At 35.3% G+C, this 6441-nt stretch overlaps 2 long non-coding RNA genes across 4 annotated transcripts in view; one reads left to right on the plus strand and one right to left on the minus strand.

Moving 5' to 3' along the window:
- The window catches only part of LOC106872077 (uncharacterized), a 25442-nt gene that overhangs the window by 8090 nt on the left and 10911 nt on the right, over positions 1-6441 (plus strand). For all 3 annotated transcript variants that reach the window (XR_008264474.1, XR_001409734.2, XR_008264473.1), the window contains 2 exons: positions 2105-2242; positions 5534-5681. This is a non-coding gene — a long non-coding RNA (uncharacterized LOC106872077). The remainder of the gene's footprint in view (positions 1-2104; positions 2243-5533; positions 5682-6441) is intronic.
- The window catches only part of LOC106872071 (uncharacterized), a 15660-nt gene continuing 13854 nt past the window's right edge, over positions 4636-6441 (minus strand). The window contains exon 2 of the long non-coding RNA XR_001409733.2: positions 4636-4877. This is a non-coding gene — a long non-coding RNA (uncharacterized LOC106872071). The remainder of the gene's footprint in view (positions 4878-6441) is intronic.

Here is a 6441-nt window from a genome sequence, read left to right on the forward strand (position 1 = left end):
GAATATTTTTTATTATACCTAAGGCACCTACTATGATAGGAATTGTTTCTGTTTTTAGATTCCACATTCGAGTTACCTCTATTTCCAGGTCTTTGTATTTTGAAAGTTTTTCCATTTCTTTTAGGGAAACGTTGTCATCTGCTGGTATTGATACATCGATTAGAAAGCATTTTTTTTTCTTCATGAGATTTGACAACTATATCTGGTCTATTTGCCTTAATTTCTCCATTTGTGTGTATTGGCATATCCCAGAATATGGTTGCTTTCTCGTTTTCTGTGACCTTTTCTGGCGTGTGTTTATATCATATTTTTTTTTCTTTTATTATATATAATTAAGAGAATGAGATAAAAATCCAAGGTTGTTAAAGATTTCAGAACATTTTTAAATGTTAATTTCTTTTATATATATGCATGCTAATGTATGGCCTATGTTGGACTCCTCATTCGCATAATCACTGAACCTGGAGCTTAACTATAGTCTGTCCATAGCACTTACTCAGCATTACCTGACACCTTCGCGTCTTCTTGACACCATTACCTCTCATAACCTATATATATTGGCACAAGGACTGAAATTTTGGGGGAGAGGACTAATCAATTACATCGATAGCAGTACTCAACAGGTGCTTACTTTATCGTCCCCGAAAGGATGAAAGGCAAAGCCGACCTAGGTGGAATTTGAACTCAGAAAATAGCGGCTGACGAAATACCGCTAAGCATTTCGCCCGGCACCTGCCCCAGAAGTCAGAGCACCCACGATTTTATAGGGTTTTTCAATGAGCATCTTTCGAAAGTTTCCTCCCTATTGAGGATTTGTTTTCTATTATGTTAAATATTGTTTGCACGCATTAACATTATTATTGTTATTATTATTATTATTATTATTATTATTATTATTATTATTATTATTATTATTTTATGTTTGACTTTTGCTTTGCATTTGTACAAGTTGGATCCAAGTCTCACCCAGAGACCTCAAGAGACAAGTTAGAAGTTCATGTAGGTGTTATGCCTAGGGTACCATATATTTGGATTTGTACAGTTTTGTTCTAGTGAATGTTTAAGAAACCATAAGAAAATTATGTTTGTTTTAAAATTTGTGATCACATAGACAGTATTTTACGTAGGATATGGGCAGTTCCCATGAGCACTATCTTTTGAACTTCAGCCATTTTGGGGTTTCCTGGTATCTGAGCTAGGTAGTAATCAGCCCGTTTCGCTGTCATTCCCAGGGCACCTATGACAATAGGTATTGTTTTCGTCTTCAGATTCCACATTTTGCTAATTTCTATTTCAAGATCTTTATATTTGCTCAGTTTTTGGTAGGTCTTGACAGATACGTTTATAACGATTGGGACAGTCATATCAATGAGGAGGCATGATTTTTGTCTGAAGTCTTTCAATATGATACCTGGCCTATTTGCATCTCTCTTTCTGTTAGTTTGAATGGTGAAGTTCCAGAGGAATGCGATGTGATCATTTTCAAGTACTGGGGGTGGGTTGTGTTCCCACCAGTTTTTATTATGGGGCAAGTCCAGGTTTTTGCAAATTACCCAGTGAATATATTGTGCAGCTCTATCATGCCTGTTGAGATACTCTGTAGGCGCAAGCAAACTGCACATGGAGACAACATGATCGATGGTCACTATTATCATTATTATTATTATTATTATTATTATTATTATTATTATTATTATTATTATTATTATTATTATTAGTTTTGTTTTTTAGTGTTCATGCTTGTAAGCAAGGAAAGAACACCTATACCCAAACCTGAATACCGGAGTTTCGCTGTTCTTCATGCGATTTGCCACTTCATACTACAACCAACCTCACATTTATAGAAGAACGTATTTGTTTATTAAATCGGTGGCAATATATTCCTCACAACTATTTGTTTTATCAAAGCATAAGTGGGACACAAGAGGTAAAAGATCCATGGGAATTTCATTTGTGATTTGGAAGGAAACAAAGGATATTATCTGAGTCGGATATTATAGAAACCAGCTTTACCTTCTGCTCGTTTACAATAAAACTACCTTAGAAAATTATCCACTATATAATAGAGCTTACAAGATATTGTAATATATGTATTTTTATTTAGATTGTAATGGATGTTTAATCGAGGGTAGATGCCACAAATTCGGACAAAAATGGATGGAAAAAACAGATATTATGTGTGCTCGGAAACAGTGTCGCCGTATGAGTCAAACCCAATGGAAAGTATTAGTAAAAAAAGTTTGTAAGTTGACAAAGAAAATTTTTGTTTCCTTTTTTCACTACAAGTTTTAAAAACTCAACGATGGTTTATATTTGCATTCTTTTGATTGCGTTAGGCCAGTTTCAAAAACTGATCATTATTGACCATTTACTAGCGTTAACTGTGAGATTGATGTACCACACCTCACAGACAGTTATATCAAGCCTAGTAATCGACGGATTCTTAGGTTATTTAACTCGATTGACGAAAGGTAATGTCCAACACAGCAGGGTTTGTTTTCAGTGCGTAACCCAATGTAGCTGAATACCGCAAATCATTTTGTCTGGCGCTCTAACCATTCTGGTGAGTTGGCAGCAGAATCATTAGCATTTCGGACAGAATGCTCAGCGGCATTTCTTCTGGATCTTTACGTACTGAGATTAAATTCCGCCGTGTTAAAATTCGGCATTCATTCCTTCATGCACGAAATTTAAAGGAAAAGGCACATGTTGGAGTCGATGAAATATACTGGTTGCCTCTCCTCAAATATTGCTGGTATTAAAACCTTTGACGGATAGGCGTCCTGTTCACCGGGATCATGGTTACTTAAACGCTATGGATAATGAATAACTGGTAATATGATTCCTAGGGCTAAAGGCAAATAGAATAAGCGATTCTCACATTTCAATGCCTAACTTGAATTATAAGTTACCTAGCTGGTATATTTCAAGGAATTAGCTTTTGTGAGCATCTTAAACTATATTTATGTGTATGTAACATCAATTAACATACGTATGAGATTCAGCTGAAAAATTCATAGGCTATGATTCTATGATGGAAATGTGAGCACCTGAAGTTTGTTTTTCATAATAGTTCCTCTTACGTTCAACACACTTTTTCCGTCGGTGCTGTTGTACGTCGATCCAATTGATGAATAAGCTTTCATTTCATCAACAATAGACAAGGTATCATCATCACTGTGATCCGGGTTTCCAGTCAAGTTGTTTCATTTTTTCGTGTTGAGTAAGAGATGATAGTCAGATGGGTCGAAATTAGGATCAACGGGAGGGTGATCAACCATTTCCAAACCAGATTCACACGCGGCAGTCATTGAGAACGACGACTGTGTGCTTGAACACTGTCGTAATGAAAGAAAAGACTTTTTTGTCAATTTTCCTGGGTGTTTAGTATTGATAGCCTTTCCTGACTGCCTCAAGTTCACATAGTATTCTCAACCGATGGCCTGGTCCTTTTGAAGATAGGAAATAAACACAATATCTTTAGCTTTCCAAGAAATGAAATCTTCATCTTCATTGCAGATGAAGTGATATTGGCCTTCTTTAGAGCAGGTGAGGAGGGAGTATTTCCAGTACATGCATTGTTTCTTTGACACTGGTTAAAAGTAATGAAATCCGTATACTCCTGGGTTTGAAAGCGTTTAAAGAAACCAACTGGATTTTCCTCAAACCATATCCAGTGATGTGATCAGCCTGATGCACTTTCGATCAGGTGTCAGATATGTTGCACCCACCGGTCAGCGACCTTCATGATGCCAAGTCCAATGTGCAGAATATGCTAATTCTCTCATAGTGTATGCGAATAGCTTTGCCTATTTAATTTATAGTCTATCACCAGTCGTCTATGACTATGTGGTGAACACCGTTAATGTTTTCGCTGGAGGTGGGAGTCGCAGAACGTCCAGTCCCCGTGTCAACATGAAGACACTCCCTTCTCTTCAGCTACCCATTTCTGCACTGTTGGTTGAAAAAGGTGGATTGTCATCCCCAAATATAACAATTATATCAGCATAAATATCCTCGGGCGGAAGAACCTTTTTCGACAGATACCAAATTTCATTAATTTTCAAGAGAAATCAAAAGTAATTACATTTGAAGACTTTTTTGAGCAGTGAGATGTCAGTTTACCCGACGGAAAAGAAAACAATAAACAAACCAGACAATCCAGTTATTAATATGAAGGTTTGAAATTAATGCCTTCAAGATATCACAATTCTATTAACACTCCTTCATTGTCAGCCTATGACCTTTTCAGTACATGAATTTTTCAGTTTTATAATAATTGAAATGAAGTGTGAAATTGTGTTAATCAATGCAGAATAATTACTTAACTTCTCAAATTAATGTCTACCTCACCAAGCAGATTCCAGCAACATTACAGCTACACATATAACGATACGTATTGTGTTTTCATACACGCTATGCACATGTATTCATATATGCGCTCCTACACTCAAATCGACCCAAATAAGCACAGATATATACTGAAATTCTTTCAATAAATATTATACGCAACTGAGCACATCACCTCTCTTCTACGCTGTAACATTAGACGTAAATGAAAAGAGCATTTACTTTTGTCCAACATGTCCTCAAACCTCGCAATCACATAAACAAAGAACTATATAAGAACAATAGTTAGTGACATTATCTAGCGACGTTTAATCTGTAGACATTTTTCAATCAACATTGAGAATAAATTAAGATGCTGAGTACCTTCACGAAATCATAACTTTTATAACCTGCGAAGGCGAGTGGTTAGTACTCAGCGTATTCGGTTCACAGTCCAGAGGTGGATTCCTGGCAGTGTGTTGTGCCCTTGAGAAATACACTTTATTTCACGTTGCTCAAATCCATTCAGCTTCAAAAATGACTCGTACCTGTAATTCAAAGGGATAGCCTTATTACATACTGAATTTTCTTCAGAATTGCGTTAAGGGCACGCGTATCTATGGTCTGCTCAGCCATTTACAAGTCAATTTCACGAACAGGAATTTTTGCTGATCTGATTGTAACCGCTTTTATGCAAGTTTTACACTTATAACCGAATATAATGCTTTAAATAGCTTTCATGCTACTGGTGTATATGTTAACTTAAATGCCTTCGACCTCTCCCTCAAAAAATGAGGTACGAAATATACACACATTTACTTTAATCTATTCCGATGGTAGGAACATGAACTTAAGATAAAAACGTGCCTGATAAATTACGTTTGATAAACATATAGACAAGAAAAACTGTAGCTGGAACGGTGAATTGGAAAAATAGTTAGCATGCCGGCAAAAGTGATTATCGGAACTTTTCTGGTTTTCAGATTTGACTTCAAACTCTACCGAGGCAAATTTTGCATTTGATCAATTCTAAGTCGATAAAATAAGTAGTTATGGTGCATTAGAGTCAATGTAATCGATTTACCCGTTCCTCTGAAATGACTGGCCTTTTCCCCAAGAATCCAGCCATTATAGGAATCTTTAGTCCAAAGACAATTATTTAATAGAGTAATCTATATATTATTTGTTTTCTCATCAACAACAGATTGTCGGCAGAATAATGGCAGATGTGTTGGGAAAAATAAAACTTGGCCAAATTTGGAAGACGGTGAATGCTGGACACACAGGTGCCACATTAAGGGAGGTAAACGCGTTGAAATCACATCAAAATTAGGGGGAAAATGTTAAGAAAAGTAAGTATATATTTTAAGATATTTAATTTGACTTATATAATACATTTTTCCCATATCACTGTTCAGTTGCACTTGTAACACACGTCCTTTTCCGTTCTACCTCTAACTCCAGTTAGCTTTCCTTTTGATGTAAAAATACAATTGTAAGCATTTCTAGACCGTCGAAATCCTTATTTTTTTATTTTAAAATGTGTCTCTTTTTCAGGGCAATCTATGACAAAATGCTTTCCATTTCTTAACAACAGAAGAATTAGAATTGAAATTCTTTATCTTTTACTTGTTTGATATTTTAGATAACAGCGGCCATCTTGAATAGTTTAGTGGAAGAAACTGAGACCAGTATTAAAAATATTTATTTTTAAATGTGGTTTTTATTCTATCGGTGTCATTTTTCGGACCACTTAAACGTAAATGAATCGACACCGGTTGACAAGTATTGGAAGCGAGAAACACAGCCACACACATAGAACATACAGCACACATACATACATACTTGCATACATACATGCATATATACATACATACATACATACATATATATATATATATATGTGTATATATATATATATATATGTATATATGTATATATATATGTATATATATATATATATATATATGTATATATATATATGTGTGTGTGTGTGTGTGTGTGTGTGTGTGTGTATGTGTATATATATATATTGTAAGATACAAATATGATCATTTATTTTCGAACATTGATACGGAGTTAGAACTGCAGGAATGTCGGGTACATTTCAAT

This window comes from Octopus bimaculoides, chromosome 6 (genome assembly GCF_001194135.2).
Source record: "Octopus bimaculoides isolate UCB-OBI-ISO-001 chromosome 6, ASM119413v2, whole genome shotgun sequence".
In the NCBI taxonomy this organism is placed as follows: Eukaryota; Metazoa; Mollusca; class Cephalopoda; order Octopoda; family Octopodidae; genus Octopus; species Octopus bimaculoides.